This window comes from Apus apus, chromosome 2 (genome assembly GCF_020740795.1).
Source record: "Apus apus isolate bApuApu2 chromosome 2, bApuApu2.pri.cur, whole genome shotgun sequence".
Taxonomy (NCBI): domain Eukaryota; kingdom Metazoa; phylum Chordata; class Aves; order Apodiformes; family Apodidae; genus Apus; species Apus apus.
The window spans coordinates 9,577,401-9,595,509 of record NC_067283.1 but is presented as its reverse complement, the minus strand read 5'-3'; positions in this window follow the sequence as shown (position 1 = coordinate 9,595,509).

Here is an 18,109-nt window from a genome sequence, read left to right as displayed (position 1 = left end):
GAAATCTGCTCCATTTTCCAGCAGATTTCATTTGTGTTGTCCAAGTTAGAAATGTTTGTTCCTGCACATGGGTATTAGGGTAGAGAGCAAGCACAAGCAAGACCAGTTCTATACAGAATTACTGATGCTACACCTAATCTGTTGGGCAGGAGCCAAAGTGACCCACAGCCTTGTGATCCTAATAAAAGCATTGCCTGGGCTGAAAGGAAATCAGTGCTCTTGTGAGTGGATGAAGGGGAAAAACAAACCACCGTTTTTTCCAGATTTACCTTTTGATTATTTATAGATGTTTCCATGAGCAGGAATACACATATCTTTTTTAAAAGAGAGAATAATTTAACATCTGGTGTGTCTAGCCAGGCATGGTTGAAGATGCTGGGCAAGTGACCTGACTCAATGAGATGTTCCTTGCAGAGCAGAAGATCTTTAGAACTGACTTTTCAATCTGTCCTACTGTTCATTCTAAGTAGAGCCTGTGATTTTATTTTATGAGACTTTTTTTTTAGAAGTGTTCTGGTTTTATTTGGCATCAAGTTAATTTTCTTCAGAATAGCCAGTATGGGACTGTTTTGGATTTCTGCTGAAAACAGTGATGATAATACCAAGGTGTTTTAGCTACTGCTGATCTGTGCTTACGCAGTGTCAAAGTCTCTTCAGCTTCTCACCCCATCCTGCCAGCAAGGAGGCTGGGGTTGCACAAGAAGTTGGGAGGGACATAGCTTGGACAGCTGACCCAAATGGACTAAAGGGGTATTCTGTACCGTATGATGTCATGCACACCAATAAAACTAAGGGGGAGGTTGATGGGGGTGGCTGCTCAGGGACTGGCAAGGCATCAGTCAGCTGGTGCTGACCAGTTGTTTTCATTTGCTTCACTTGCCTTTCTTAGATTTTATTTCTCTGTTACTTTCCTTTTCCTTTTTTTTTTTTTTCTTTTTTCCCAATTATTAAACTGTTCTCTCAACCCATGAGTTTCCTCATTTTTACACACCCGATTCTCTCCCCCACCCAACCAGGGAGGGTGGGGAGTGAGCAGGTGCCTGTGGGCTTAGTTGCTGGCTGGGGTTAACCATTACAAGAAGATGAAGTAACATGGTGGGATCCATCAGGATTCATCTGAAACGAATTATAGTCCTGCTCATCCCATATACTTCCATTGCAAAGAGCCACAGGACATGCAACCAAACCAAACTGTCTTCCTAGGCAGTTAGGTAGGACTCAGCCTTCCTTGCAGGTTTAGCACTAAATGCTGAGTGTTTTGGAGAAACTCTTAAGTCTGTTATGTTAAATCACCTTATTTATCTTCCTCTGAAGTTGAGTGATTATAGACACTATAACAGCATGATGAGATAACAAGACAACTTGGGAAAGAAAACATTTTTTTATGCACTGATGGCTCATACACATTCAACTAATTTGTTTTGAAAGTTTTTGTTATGGCTGTGTTTGCTGAACCAGACTCTATACGATGTCATGCTTGGAATCTCAGTTGTGCCAAATTTCTGCCCTGAACAGCTTCCTTCTCCCTTATCCCCCGTGGCCAAGATGCCAAATGGAGCTGGACATGGTTTGTAGGCTGATGTGTAAAACAGAAGGAAATGTTGAAGATAAGACTGCTGTTAACATGCTCTCTGCAGGAAACGTGAGTGTCCTTGCTCTACAGCAGAGAAGTTAGAGCAGCAGCTCCATATCACACTGGCCAAAGAACAGTAGGGATGGACACCTCTCTAGTGATCTGCCAGTATTGTCATCTCACTGCCTGGGCCTGTTCTAGTCTCTAATAATCTTGCTCTTCTCAGTAAGAAAAATAATTCATTTTTTTGTCGGTGTTGTAGGTGTTTACCCTGGGAGACCTTTCCAGCTCTTCATTTTCTGTGTCCGCCTAAACTTGCTTTTTTGTGTGTTGCCAACAAAACATCTAAGCTTGGAAAAGCTTTTCCTTGATGAATTCCAGTCCTGTAAAGGCAGGACTTAAGTAAATGGCAGGCACAAACAGCCCTGCCATATGTAGCCAATGCTATTGCCCCATCTGGGCACACTGGGACCGGTGTTGTTCAATATCTTCATCAACGTCCTGGATGAGGGCACAGAATGTACCCTCAGCAAGTTTGCTGATGACACCAAGCTGGGAGGAGTGGCTGACACACCAGAAGGCTGTGCTGCCATTCAGAGAGACTTAGACAGGCTGGAGACTTGGGCGGGGAAAAACCTGATGAAGTTTAACAAGAGCAAGTGTAGAGTTTTGCATTTGGGGAAGAAAAACGCCATGCACCAGTACAGGTTGGGGGCTGACCTGCTGGAGAGCAGTGTAGGAGAAAGGGACCTGGGGGTCATGGTAGACAGGAGGATGACCATGAGTCAGCAGTGTGCCCTTGTGGCTAAGAAGGCCAATGGCATCCTGGGGTGTATTAGAAAGGGTGTGGTTAGTAGGTCAAGAGAGGTTCTCCTCCCCCTCTATTCTGCATTGGTGAGGCCACATCTGGAATATTGTGTCCAGTTCTGGGCCCCTCAGTTCAAGAAGGACAGGGAAGTGCTTGAAAGAGTCCAGCGCAGAGCCACAAGGATGATTAAGGGAGTGGAACAGCTCCCTTATGAGGAAAGGCTGAGGGAGCTGGGTCTCTTTAGTTTGGAGAAAAGGAGACTGAGGGGGGACCTCATCAATGTTTACAAATATGTAAAGGGTGAGTGTCAAGACGATGGAGTTAAGCTTTTTTCAGTGAAGACCAGTGATAGGACAAGGAGTAATGGATACAAGTTGGAGCATAGGAGGTTTAAGATGAATATCAGGAAAAATTTTTTTACTGTGAGAGTGACAGAGCACTGGAACAGGCTGCCCAGAAAGGTTGTGGAGTCTCCTTCGCTGGAGACATTCAAAACCCGCCTGGACGCCTTCCTGTGTGATGTGCTCTAGGTGACCCTGCTCTGGCAGGGGGGTTGGACTAGATGATCTTTCGAGGTCCCTTCCAACCCCTATGATTCTATGATTCTATGATCCTAAAGCAGACTCCTGCTGCTATATATATGTCTAACTGGGTTTGACCAGCATGAGTCACTGAGTCCACCCCATTCTGAAAGTTTGTTCTGAATAGATGGCTGATGCTGCATGTGTTACATGATTTCTAATGTATGTCAATTAATTGACAATGTAATGCTGGCTGAAAATGCCATTATAGCTTTTACTTTTGGCATCCGTGAAAGCTCATTTAATACTGTTAAGGTTTTTAAGTCAGGGAAAAGTAATTTAATTAGTTGTTTGAATTCCCCTTTAATGTGCAGTGAGATACAGAGGGTTGGGCAAGAGGGAAGGAAGCATCGGGATTTAATAAGCTCCTCTTGGCTGTTCCCAGGATCAGAGAATGTCTGGTGCCTCAGTGCAGGTTAGAGCTTCCAGGAGCAACAGGTAACAGCACAGCAGTGTACCCCAAACAGGCATCTTTATAAACCCTCTAATAAGTATTTGCTTACACACACATTTTATTTCCCCATCCCACCTGTGACTCAGCCCTTCAGTCTGTAATGTAGGCATAGAGGGTGGGATTTGCTTCCCCTAACTCAACCAGCTAAAAATTAAGTGGTAGTCCCAGCTACTCCTTTCAGCTTCCCCCCTAAACTGCAGAGAGAGACAAGCAATGACAAATTATTTATCCCAGAATTGTTTGGAGGCTGAAAGTGGAAAAATACTGTTCCAACTGGGAACTAGGCATGGGCATCAGGTAGGCAGGACACTACTGAAACAGCCTCTCTTGCAGAAAGCAAGTATCACAAGGTGTGGAAGGGCTGTCATCCGGCTATGGGCTTTAGGTCTCTCTGAAAACTGCCATTCCTGAGTGTGTCTGGGGCTCTGGTCAGGGAAACTGCATCCCTTTTGGGATCATTGCACTGCCAACAGGCCACTGCCAGACCCAGCTCCTACAAACCCTCCCTGATGTGCCAGGAGGGCTGCAGCACAAAGCTGAGAGAGGGGACTGCCCATGTATAAAGTAAATTTGTGTGAGGATAATAGATATTTTGAAGTTGCATAGAAAAAAAAAAAGCATTACTTTTGTTTTTATTTTCTAGCCTGAGACTGTAGAAACAATATCAGGAGGGTGTTCCACCTCTTAGGGTTGTCCCATATGCTGTGACACAGGTTTGCTTTTCTGCGATCTTCAAACTGAAGTTTGCCAGATATTAATGATGGGAGTGCAAGTTGTGGGGTCCTGAACCAGAGCTGAGAAGCTGCCCTGGCAAGGTGTGAAATGGCTCAGAAATAGATGTGGATGGAAGACACCCTGTCTTCAACAAAGTTCAAAGTCACCTGAGTGATGCTGCAGCCATATGGGTTAGTATCCTGTTCACACCAGAGACACAGAATCACCTCATGGTCCAGCAGCAATGAAAGTCCAGCCTTCTTTTGACCATGTTTCTGACAAAATTTCACCCTCGTTCAACCTTGAGGTGCAAAATGGGAAAGCCTATTCCACTTGATTTGCACCTAAGTGAAATCAATGACGGAGTTTTTCGCACTGTTACAGATGAAGCTGCTCCCTGATCTGAGAAAGAACAAAGGAGTGGAGGCTTTTCATAGCACACCATGGTCCCAGCTGACCTCAAAGTCTCTGTAACAGGTCAGCAGCTTTGAGCAGAGAAGCATCAGAGCTAAGCAATGACCTGCCCTCTTACAGCACCGAGCACAGGAGGAAGGAGAGACCAACATCAGTGGAGCTGAGCAGGGATTTTCTTCACCTGCCTCTCCTCAGTGAGATGTGCTCATAGTGGCATCATTTTGTGAATGACAAGGTCTTCTGCCTCCAGAGAGAGGGACATAAATTCATTAGCCAAATGAGGTGAATCATGACAGGCCTGGTAATCTGATAAAAAAGGAATCTTTCCTATTAAAATACAAATGGAAAGCTTTATTATTGTTATTTTAAAACCCTGCCTCCTCCACTGAAAGGCCAGCAGATAAGGAATGTGGTACAGATAATTATGTTGGCTCTGGGAAAAAGCAAGCTATGGAAAGAAGGGGACAAGACAAGTTTGCACTTTTCACATGGCTGGCCTGGAGGCTTTATTGCTCCTATTCCTTGAAGGAACACCTCCAAGGAGGTATGGAGGCTTTCCTTCTGCATTTGGCTTAACATAAATAGCTGTGCTGTCTCTAAACATCTTCTGTCACATGACGGGCAACAAAATGAGTCTGTAATGCCTTGTTAACTTTATTCCTGATATTTTATTTTTTCAAACTTTCCTCATTTTTGAAAATGCATTTTGTTGGACAGTTGCAACTAATAGGGGCTGTGCTTGAGACCTTTGATTGCAAGTTTATGTTAACTTCCCTGCTGATATGGTGGGTTTTTTCCCACTGTGGATCATACTTTGCCTACAGATGTGTATCTGTGCTCTTCAGCTAGAGCTGTGATATATATATCACAGATCTGTATACACATAAACAACAAAAACAGAAGGGGAAAAAAAAAAAAAAACAACCAACAAAAAACAGAAGAGCACAGCTATGTGGATAGCCAACAGATGGATAACTGTACCTCCAGACATTTGTGCTGGATAAAATAGCGTCACAGCACTCCTACCAGGCACATGTTCACTTACTCATGGTTGGGCATCTATAGCTTTTGGTGTAGGAGATGTCCACCCCTTCGCTACCATCTTGGCTCTGCAAGGAGCTGGGAGATATTTTGCCTGTATTGATGTCCCTGCACCTGCTTGGCAGCACTCCCCACACTGACTCCACCAACACAAGATGGTTCTACTTGGTACAAAACTGCAAACCTGGTAGCTTCCCAGTAAGTTCTCTCTCATTGTAGCATTGATTTTGTTGGTGTGTTTAAATTCATCAAAGAGAGGTAGTTAGGGACAAAGCTCTAAAGAGGAAGCCAGTAAATTCGGTTTCCTAATGGAACTTCAAGGATAAACAGATACTTGTCTTGTGCCACATATAAAATAGGGATGGTGATGTTGATTTTTGGTTAGGACTGGGATATGCAGGTAAACAGTAGCACAATCTGTAGTTGATTCTTCTCCCATCTTTGTGTGGCTACATAGAGGAAGGGGGTAAGGGTGCAAAATATAAAGCCAAGGTACCTGAGTTGCTGTAAGGATTTCCAGAGCAAATTTAATTAAGAAATAATTGAAAAATTTTATTATTATTTTTTTTTTAATTAATGTACACCTTCCCACTAGCTTGAAAATCAGCTGCAAAACTGACAGATTAAAAAATCCAAAATTTGGTGGAAAAAAAATATGGGAAAAAATCTAACTGAAAATTTATTCAGGACCCTCTGCTCCAACACTCCTTCCTGAGGCTTGGCTACCCCAGACTGAGACTATAGCCCAGTTCCTACAGTTTCTGGTTTGAGTAAGAAACTTTCCATTTTTGTCTTTCATTGCACAAAAATTCAGGTTGGATTCTGTGCATTTGCCACCTGCTGGGTTCTGAGGGGAAAAAAATTACCACCTACCATGCCCAGAAACTTTTAATCACAAAATCACCTCAGCCTTTGAGGAGCTTCATGGCTGCAGAGTTAGTCACAAATAGTTTGCCTACCATTAGACAAATCTAGAAGGTAATTCAGAACCCAAATGAGTGTTCAAAAGGTTGTGACAGATGTCATTTTAAGCATCCTTATCCTTGGGTATTCAGCACTAACGGTTGCATGTCTAGGGGTTGCTATATGTCCCCTGGTTTCCTGTCCCACATGTGAGAATCTTGTGTCACCTATCATGTCCCAACAGGACAGGCCAGCAGTGAACATGAAACACACCAACAAGTTGCTCATGTTTGCGGATGACTGCAAGGAGGATGATAGCCAGAGCATGGCCTGTGTGAGTTTTTCTCATTGCACCCTCTCCAGGAAAGTCCAGGAGATGTTGACCCCATCAACAGACACAACAGGGCAGACACAGCACTTCCAGATGAGGCCAGGGTTATGTCTGCCCCTCTGAACATCCCCTTCTGAAGGGGATTGTGCACCCCAGTGCTGCTGCTGTGCTAATGCTTCACCATGAACACCACACACACCATCCTCTCTTTCACACACAGCTTGTCAGATACATTTAGTGTTTATTTCCTTCCTTTTCTGAATGATTAAAAGAAGGTTTAGGGTTCACTACAGCACTCACTGTCTTCAGAGAAGGTAGCGTGAAGAGCTTTATCACTCCAGATCCAGTCCCGAAACCCCCTAGTCCCTCAGATGTGTCCTATTCCCACCCAGCCATCCTTCCCAAGAGGGCTGGTCTCTGCCCCCACACAGGTTTGGGATATTGAGGTCATCTTTCTCTCCAGCTTCTGCCTGACCCAGCTTCCTGACAAAAGCCCACATCCTCAAGCCCTGCCTATGTATGTAAGGAAATCCTTCCCTGTGCTCATCAGGACAGCCTGTACTTGCACATGCTCATTCCTTGGCAGGCAATGCTTGAAAAGTCACCCTCACCGGCCTTGGGAACTGAAGTTCTTCATCTGCAGCACAGGGAGGGGAGCACTTTTAGTAAAGCTAAATGTAGACTGCCTTGCCTCTGAAGGAAATCCACCCTCCTTCAGCCCTCACCCAGGCCTTCCTGATGGCTAATGATGCAGGCACGGTGGGAGGTATTTGCACCAGGCTCTTCAGATGTCTGAATTACAGGCCTAAATTAGTAGCCTGAAGTTATTAGCTCATCAGTGGTTAGAGCTAACTGCTCTGGCTGGACCCTGAGGCTCAGCAAACGTGCTCCCATCGTGCAGAGGGAGCTGAAATCTCACCTGCAACATTTAACTGCCATGTTGAATTTTTTGTGAACGGCGTTCTTCTCTCAGAGGGAGGTGAGCCTTGGCATGGCCCTGCCAGTCCCCTGACCAGGTCACATTGGCTTCACCAGCCTCAGTTCCTCCCCAGGGAGCATGGGGGCAAGGCAAGATGCACCACTGGATTATTAGAGTGGGAGAATGAATAATTCTCACAGATTGAGTGAAGAGCTTTCAAATTCCTAAGATATTTCAAATGTACATGATGGAAGACTAGAAGGTGAAACTCTAAAAGTATAAATTAGTCTTGCTTTTTAGCTCCCCTGGGCCTTATCCAGCAAATGCTTGACTTGGCTTTTCCATATAGCGCTACTCGTTTCAGGAACAATGTTCACAGCGTGCTGTATAGAAGTGGGTCCTTAGTTTATCCATCTGCATTTCTCCTCTAATTTATTGACTTCTCCAGTTCTGATGATTAGGTCAGGCAGTGTCACATGCTTCAAGTACTGAGGCCAATTAACACTCTTTCTGGGTGACCAGGATTGCTGATCGATTAAGCTGCTCTGTCCCACTGAGATTCCTTGCTGTTGCAAAGGCAGACACGCAGTTACATAAAATATATTGAAATAGAATTAATGAAAAGGCAGGCCTGAGTGACAGCAGAAATGTTGTAATTTCTGGAAAGAATCCAAGAAAGAGTTTATTGGACTTCTCTTCCCAGCGCTTGGAAAGAAATAACAGCTATTATTAAAAGGAAGACTTTTGGGTAGAAGGGAGGAATTCAGCTCAGCAAAAAAGTGGCAATTTACAGCAATAATAAAACTGAGGCCTATTCTAAAAGGTATCCACATTTTACATACTTCCATCTACTCAGGAAATATGCATTTTTAATAAGTATTCCAAAGATGTACAGCTCACACTCCTCAATTTTTCAGCACTCAAATGAAATCAACTGAATTTAGGTGTGTACATGGCCCTGAAGAGTTGCACTGGCAAAATTTCTTTCTGGAAATCCAACCTACATTCCAGATTGCATGATGCTACCAGGGCCAGTCTGACCTAGCACCAGAGACATCCCTTGTGAACTGATTCAAGTTTTCTCATTCCCAGTGACAGTAACTAAAAACCAACACAAATCATTGCATAAAAGGCAAACTCAGAGCATTTCCCTGACTAAATGAATCTTCAAAAGAGCATTGAGCAGTTGAAAAGTCAACAAACACTTCAACACAAATGAGACATGCACAAATAGTCCTGCTCATTTCCAGTTTGCATCAGAAACAGTGTTCATGTCTGTTGAGTTGCCCATGCAGAGCAGGGCCTAGGCCATAGTACAGAGGCGAGCTGAATCACCAGATGACAGCAGCTTTTATCAGCTTTTTCAGGTAGCTGGAGCCTCAGGTCTCTCAGAGAAGCTCAGCATAGGCACTCTACCACGTTTCACATTAAATAATGCTCAACTTTCCATTTTCTCTTTTATAAACTACCAAGAGATACTTCTCTGACACTAATGCGAGCTGAGCTGACACTGAGGTTTACAGCCTCTGAAAAAACATAATCGGTGAGAGTGCAGTCAGAAGTGGGGCTTGGGAAAGGCAGAGGAAAGCTGGAGCATAAGGCAGGCAGAGGGTCCTTCTTCCAGAGCAGAGGGCTTGGGAACACCAAGGTGGGAGAAATGACACGATACATTTGCATTTTTCTTTCAGTCAAAAACTGTGATTTACCCAAGGGCAGCCATAGTGTCCCCATCTCTCTCTGCATCAGGCACAAACCCAACACAAGGGTGTGATCCAAAGGTTGAAGCCTAATGGGACAAACGTCAAGGATGGAAGGAACCCGATTATTGACTGACTGTAAAAACCCTGAAGAGGTTCTCAGTCTGATAGGCTTGGCTTGTTTGGTGGGACATCTTTCTGTGGGACAAGGCTCTGTTCCTAGTCTTGACTCCTCATCCTGGGATTTGCACGCACAGCACATCCAGTCTCAGCCTGGCTGAAGATCTGACAGGGCTCTGTCTGTGCGAAGTGCCCTATTAGAACCACTAAAGACTTGGATATAATAGACCCACCCAGACCATTGTGAAAATGGGCTTGCATTGTCTCCAAACTTTCCCTTTGGTATGCAGACGATTTCCCTGGTGATCTACACCTTCTGGCTCCTCCTTGGTTTGGATGGTCTCTAATGCCAGTCAATTCATCAGCTTTCTGCAAAAAAGAGAGTAATTTTAGAAAGCTGCTGAAACATGGTCTTAATTAACATGCTATTGTGGTTAATCTGTTTTACCAATCCCTTAATACAGAGAATCAATAGTTACAGACATCAAAGTTGATGAGTTCTCTCATAGGAAAAGAAAAATCTATAAAACATAGATGGTTACACTTCTCAAAGCTGCAAATTAAAAACAATGAGTTCCACTAAATCTTAACCCAAGGTGAAAATTGCTGGTGTATTAACCCAGCATTCAGTGGCTCCTGAGCAAGAATTCTTACACAGACCTGTGAGCAGCAGGAGGATTGTGACAACTGTCTTCATAATCAGTGCATAAGTTGGTGAATTTGCAAAAGGAATAATATTTTTCTTAGTACAGACCATCCAATTGTAGATGTCTGTGGCTGTTACCTAAATACAATAGCAGAAACATTTAGCCTTGCAGACTTGTGGAGAAAATTTACCAGGCACAGTATTAACTGGCCTCACCTGACTTTTACTGTGATTGATGGAAGTAAAATGAGAACCATAAGGTACTTAACTGTCAAAAAAAATCTCTGCCATGAAGTATAATATTTTTCAATGCCAAAGCATGCAAGGAAGATTTAAGCCTGCAATAATTTGGTGACTTCTTTTAAATTCTACAGACCACAAAAATTGAGACCTGGCAAACTTCTGCCTGCCCTGGTGGAGTGGAAACCCAGCCACTGAGGTTAAGTGCTTCATCCATCTTTGGAGCTGGTTGTTATAGTGATAAGTTAAGTAGCTCTTAAGTTGGTTATCTGTGTAGGGGTTGCTCCTTTTCCTCTGATGGACATGAGAAAATCGTCACACCATTCAGTAAAATAACCAAAATGTTTTCTCAGAGGAGATGATATGCATGGCTACTCCTGATGCTGCCTAGTGGGTAGGGTAACTTCAGGAGAGCTAACTCACACACCATAAATACATAGAAATGTTAGATAAAGTGGAGTGGCCAACTCCTTAGGGAAGGTCCTTTCAGATATGGAATCTAAAACAAATCTTCACTGATACCTCCTTAGATGTTGATGCAAGAGGTTCACATTAGCCTCAAAATAGCATTCTAACAAATGTCATATTTTGTCATGAGCTGTCTTTGCATCAGATAAATTATTACCTTGTTCTTGTGTGGAGAGCACTATAATGTGACACACACAAGGAGTTAAGTTGACCTGCTAAAACTCATGAGCTCAAGCCACATGTCCTTCAGCTCCTGCAGGGAGCAGCTGTACATGTGTCAGTGAATCACACAGATGCCTAGAGCCAACAGGACAGCTCTGAGGTGTAAGGGAGGAAAAGGACTTCTCCCAGCCTGCAGGCAGTATGCAGGAATTGAGGCTTACTGCCTGTGCCTAATCACATTTACTTTTACACTTGCAATTTACTTTATTATCCTTTTTTCTACAGGTCTGCAGCAAAAGGTTATAAAAATACTTTTACTTTGAAGACAATCTGGATATTGGACCATTTACTGTGGAGGTGAGTTGTAGCTCTGGCTCTGGGAAGACAAACAGCCATTGACCAGCAACTTGCAGTTTTTATGCCAAAGTCTTACTTCATCCCTCATAACCTCCCTATGCTAAAAGTGACTTCCATCAGGTACTTAGAGTTCACAGAAAAGGGGATTTGATTGGGCAAGTTCAATTATGGGCCATCCATAAGACACAAGGAATTTGATGGTACCTTTCCTTGGACACTGGCATTGGCATGATCCCTTTGGGTGTGAAATGGCCAGATCAGAGCACAATTTCCCATAGAGGTCTAGTTTGTAGCAAGCACACACAGATTCTTCCTTATGCTTGATACTTCTCATATGGAATATTGCAATTTTCTAGTCTTTCAGGCTCTTATACTTTCCTTGGAGAACAAATTTTAAAGATATGCCCGGAAGCCAGTCAAGAATACAGTAAGGAACATTGGGTCAGCGTAGTAGCCAATTGCTGCTGAGAAGAGCTTTTAGAATCCCAAATACCACTGTTTAAGATTTATTTACAGCTATAGCTGTCTGCATGTGGCTTTCAGTCAGGAAGCTGAGCAAACCAGTACCTCCTAGGCAAAGAATAAGCAGGCTTTGGGGTCTCAGGGCCTCTGAGCAAATAGCTGAGGTTGGGATTTGGGTTGGGATTCTTGCTGCTGCACATGAGGCACCCAAGTGCTGTAGCTTTTGCTGCACTTTTGCCTGACACGTGGGGTGGGTAAGGTGCACCACCGTGAACCCAGTTATCAGAGTGGACCCTTTGCTGTACATCTCCTGTTATCTGTGTCAGAAACGTTCTCTCCCAATTTTCTGATTAATCCAGCTGCCGTTGGCCTGGGTTACTGATGTGACTTTTCACCTTTTGAGTAGGTGCCTCCCGAAGTGGTCTGGTTTACTGGACTTGTGTAAAGGTCCTGGTTTAACTGGAACTTCAGCGCTGTGTGCCTTGATCCACAATGTTAGTTCCAGTGCTTCCACAAAGACTGATATCATTATGGCAGAGTCTGAACAGGGAGTCCCAACTAGTCTAGCTCATGGGACTGCGTTGTCACTGGGGGAATCACAGATGTGGAGAGACAGAGAGAGAGAGAGAGAGAGAGAGAGAGAGAGAGAAAGGGAGGAAGGGAGGGAGGAAGGGAAAGTAATGCACTTTTGCAACCAATCTTTTATAAATGTCCTTTTTGAGGGATGATTTCTCTATATGAAATGTTTCTGGAAGAATAGAAGGAAGGAAGGTTAATTAAATAAAGTTAAGTTCCTGGCACAAAGCAACCCAAATCCCAATGGATTTTTGTAAAGGATCCCCCTGAACATGTTTCTCTGTCAGATTAAAATCTCTTCTTTATTTAAAAGTAAGTCTCCAATTCTTGCTGTTTTCTAAAAATACTCACACTTCTAGCTGTGATCCTGCTAATTGGTGACATCTTTGTATTCTGAGTCTTACTCATTCCTCATCAAAAAGAAGAGTCAGGCTTCACTGATTTTTTGTGTTGGTGTTAAAATCTTTACACCCTGGACGTACCTTCCCTGTCCTAGGGAAACAGAGTTTGTGGTTTTTTTCCCTGGTTATTTCCTGGTAGGACTCCTGACCTGCCTTATTACTGTTCTCATGTTTCTGTTTTTGTTCTATGGCATCCTTGTTACAACTGAAAGAAGCAGCTGTGTATTTTCAAGGTCTGCTGGTGAAACAAAGTCACATCCATGAATAACTGGGCCCCAAACCAGTAATTAGGCTGTGATCTATGTGGGCAGGATGAAGGTCCATTAGGAGTCCGTGGGTAGGACAATCCTGTGAATAAACCCAGGGAAATCAATCACTTCTGGTGAGTTAAATTCGTTGACAGTAACAAGGCTTGCATATGGCATGAGAATGACAGCACATATAGGATGAAATCCTGGCCCTGTCCATGTCAGGGATGGGAATTTCGAGTCAGTAGTTTAGATTCTACTCATGATTTGTCGTTTTCCTCCCTCCAAGTTATAAAGACATGCAATTATGTGCATGACCAGAACAGGACTGGCAAATTCAATAAGGCAAGTTTTTTATAAAGGTCTTTTGCTAATTTAGTACCAGACTTTGAAATAAATATAGATAGCCTTAGCTTGTTGAGATTAATGAAGTGCATTTTGGAGGTGTCCTGAACTGGATGCATTAGCAAGTGTATCTAAGCCAAGAAAGCACCAGCAGACAGATCAAGCAAGATGCTTGACTCAGGGACTCCAGCAACTGAAGAGAACACTGAGGAGCCAGAAGTAAATAAATCCACATTGCAATAGGGATGCAATGGGCTGCTAATTGCTGTGGGTTGAGCAGATACAGAGCACCCTACATGGAGAGGGAAAGAAAATGGGAAATCCCTCCAGAAGGTGCCGGGCTGACATTGCCTCTGTACAGCTGGAGCATGGATGAGCAAGCCACCTCTCATTATCACTTCCATCTCTCATGCTGGGTTTTGTAGTGTGATAAAGAATTAGGTCTAGCAAATTAGGTAAGGGAAAGGGAATTTGGAAATGACACCCCTGATGATTGATGATACTAATAAGTATTGTGCCAAGGAGATCCCCTTCCCTCATCAAACAGGGCACATGCACTCACAGCCTTGTACACTGTCTGAACATAAACATCACTGTATGCAATATAGACTGAGGTATTTAGAGAGCAGCAATTAAAATGTACACAGTAACCTTTACTCATGCAATATCTGTACAATGCTGCTAAATATATACACACTATTCATTGAAGTAGAAGCTTGCAAAGAAGTACACAGTTTATATGCACAGAAATATGTATATTTTTAAAATCCACTTGCATTCATAGCTACCTTTACAAAAAGAAAACAGCCAAACCATGACAGATGATTGTTAATCTTGTGCAGCAGGAAACTCTGGCCCTGTTTTTACTTCATTTGAGGCAAAATTCAAAACTTTTCCCTGGGTGGGAAGTGTTCTGCAGAGGAAATCTTTTTGCTTCAGCCTGTTCATTCAAACAGGGAGAACTGGAAGTAGGGTTATGATAGGTTATGCTTCAAATGATTCAGAGAAAAATTTGAATCTGTCTGTCACACATCAGTGCTTTAACCACCAAGCTGTATGGGGCTGCTAGGATGGCAAGACTTGCAGGTATAGAAGTTAATATATTTGGGCACACCTGTCCCTAGGCTGTCCATTGAGTGAGCCACAGCTCATTTAACCCTCTTCCCAGGGTGGTGCCAAGGCACTGGAGAATCAAGTAGGGAAATTTTCACTTTGAGGATCTATCTTCAGGTCCTGTTTTGGCTTGAGCTGGAGCTTTCTGCAGCTTCTCAGGTATGGGCAGCACCTGTACTCAGGCACCTTGGACACACACAAGAGTGTGTGGAAGCTTAATACATTTTTTTTTTACTGTGATTGCACCCAGCTGGTAGATTTGGGTGCTGAGGGATAACTAACTATCCTTTGAAGAGCTGGACCTCTGTTGCTATGGTGATGAGAACTGTATAAAAAGCTGCATGGAATGAAATAAGCTATTGTATTTAAATAGACCTGTGGAGACCTACAGGTTTATTTCTTTTTTCACGTTCATGCACATGCAGACTGATGTCTGCCTGCCACTGCTTCAATCTGCTTCTTTAGTTTGACACTCAGGATTAGGTGAAATGGCAGTGCACTACTTGCCCTCCATGCAGCAGCCAGCCCATATGGTCCAAGTCTTGTCATACAGTGAGAACTGGAAATTACACTGTTGTTCACTCATCAGGAATGTGTTCATCACATAGGAAGTAATTGGTGAGTCGTGCTAGAAGGTATTTGAAAGATGGTGTAGACGTGTGTCTGTGTGTGTGTGTTTGTTGACAGCAGACTTGTGTTGCAGACTGAATTGGGGGCTATTGCTACATGGATGACTGCAAGCCTGAGACTTCAGTTTTATTCACTCCCAAACCCCAGTAAGAGTAAAATTAATGCTGACTTCTTTTCTCAGTGTATTTCTTTACCTCTTCCTCATGTTTTAATCCAGAGTTGGATGGGGCTTCCCACACACAATAGCTCCTTGGTCTCTATACAAATAATTTAGAGTATGAAAAGACTTTGTTATTCTGTCAGCTGAGAGGCAGCTTTTCACCACCTTAGCATGCCTAGTCTCCTTCCAGCAGGTTCCTTCTGAAGTTATCCTCAGCTCTTTGTACCATGACAGAAGAATCACAGTCAGTCCATTCATATGTAATGGTGAACACACAGCTCTTCATCTTATACCAGTACACGGATAAAATTCTTCCAGTCTTCTGCTGCATTTTTTTTTGAGCAAAACTTTTGCTCTCACACTTTTTTATTCTAGTCTCCCACTATGACTCAGTCTCATTTCAGAAGCCTAGAATTGCATTTGTGGTACAGATAACAGCTACAAAAATGCCCAGAATTGTCCAAATCACAGACATGTTGGTTGGAATGAACATCTAAAAGTTTTAGTCTCCATCTTCCTACTCAGCTGGACTATCACCCACACAGGACCAGGTCCATAGCTTTGTGTAGCTGAGACTTGCAAACTTCAAGAGATGGAGGTTGCACAGTCTTGCTGGTGAGCTCTTCCACACCACAACTAAACCTTGTTAAGGCTTAAGAGCCAAAAAAAAAGGTGGTACTCCCAAACCATTCCTTCATGAAACCTAGTGGCACCTAAAAATCTGTGGGCATCACAGCCTTGAGCACCAGTGCTCTGGGGTAACCAACATTATATTTTCAGATATGCCCACAAGTTTCTCAGTTTTAACAGGTCTGAGCAGATCTACATCTATTTTGGACATAACTCCTGTTGGTACCCACAAATTAGGCATCTGTCTTGCATATGGGGGAGCCTAAGCTAGTAATTCTGGGGCAAAAGACCAGATGATACACAGAGAGAAAGGCAGCAAATGACCAGTGAAGTCTACTGTGACAACTCACTGCCAGTCCCCCATCAGTATCCCTGCAGATCTCTTTTTCAGGATATTGGCTGCCCGTGCTACTTTTCCTTCATCCAACATTCAAATTAGAGTGATCAGAGGCTGACCTGCAGAGTCTAGTTCATCACAAATTTTTTCCTACTGATTACATAAATAATCACAGGAAGGAAAGTGCCTTTCACATTAATACACAATTGCACAAGCTTTTGTAAGAACATAAGGAGAAGTATGTTGAGTGGTAAAGCCATGCTTGAATTGTCTTATCTTGTGAGTCTAAAGCCCTGTCATCTGCAAAGTGGCAAAGCTGCCTGTTAAACCTAAACTCCTCTCCATTTTGTAACCTATTAATGCACTTGGAGTGCATGGGTAAACAACAGTACTTAGCACTGATGTTCCCTGTGATACTCATTTCTCTGGGTTCTAGGAGAGTCTGTACATTTTGTACCTTTCTCTTTTCTTCAGGATTAACGGCAGGATCATGGGCAAATTTAAGGGATTAGGATAGGATTCTTTTTGTTCAACAAAAGAAATGTGCAAAAGCAAAGGAACAGGCAACCTGCCATGCAAATCAAAACTATGGGGTCAAGGAGAAAGTAGATCTGGAATTGCCTAGAGGAATATGATGACAAGAGGCCCAGACTTATGAAAACTTGACAGGGGTTAGGTTATCAGCTTCCTGCAATCAAGAAAATATGGAGACTGTACTGTAAGGTCAGAATGATGGAAAAATCTGTCTTTCAGGTGACCCACCTCATCTTCAGTGTTGAAGGAGAGATGGGTAAATGCAGCTCAGAAGTTTCTTCATCTCAGTTATTGGAATTTCTGAAATAAACTCTCCAATTTCATCCTAATGAAGTGACTTTCCAGCAGATGATTGAAGGTCATAGGAAAGAAGATTGGAGCCTCTGTGTTCCGTTGTGCAGTTGGGGTAGCAAATACAGAAGATGAGTCACAAGCTCAAATATTAAACGTAGGTGTCTTTACATTTCCCAGAAATTAGTCTCTATACCTAGGCTCTGCAACCACTCAGCCAGTTGGCACAAGAGTCCAAGACACCTTCTGAGCACTCTTTCATGTCACCGTGGCAGAAGCTTCCTCTGTTCCCATCTCTTCTGGCAGAGTTAGGGAGCCTGCTTGTGGCTGGCCAGAGTTTCTCCAAGCCTCAGATCTGTGTTCAGCGCCACAGCTGGGTCCTGCTGCTACCAGAGCTAATTAGAGTCCTGCAGGTCACTGCCTTCATGAAGATGTTTTTGTTGTTCTGCTACTGAGTACCCTGTTTCTTTGCTACTGGCACATATCCTGCTTTCAGCACAGAGCCCTAAAACTCCAAGACACCAGCAAAGACAGACTCAGTACAATAATTAGACTCTAACACAGAAGGAAAGCAGTCCATTTTCTCCTGCCACAGCCAGCATCACTTCTTAGGTCCTCTCTCTCCCCCATCCCAGATTGCTTTCTGGTAATGGTAGTACACTCTAATTAAGGCTTTTGGGTCTAGTTTGATGCATCCATGCTAGACAGAGAGCTCTGCTGGAAGGGTTGTGGGGTGAGCCACACAGAGGAATGACACCTATTCACCTCTAAGCATGAAGTTTCACAGGCAGATGGGGTAAGCTCCCAGCTCTGGGGTGGGGGCACAGTCTCCATCCCTGCACACCCCCCCGCTGCAGGCAGCACTGCCCCATCCCGTCCCTCACAAGGGCACAGCTTGTAAGAGTGAGGCTGATCCACTCACTAACCTAAAACTCCATTTCTTTTCTTTCTCCA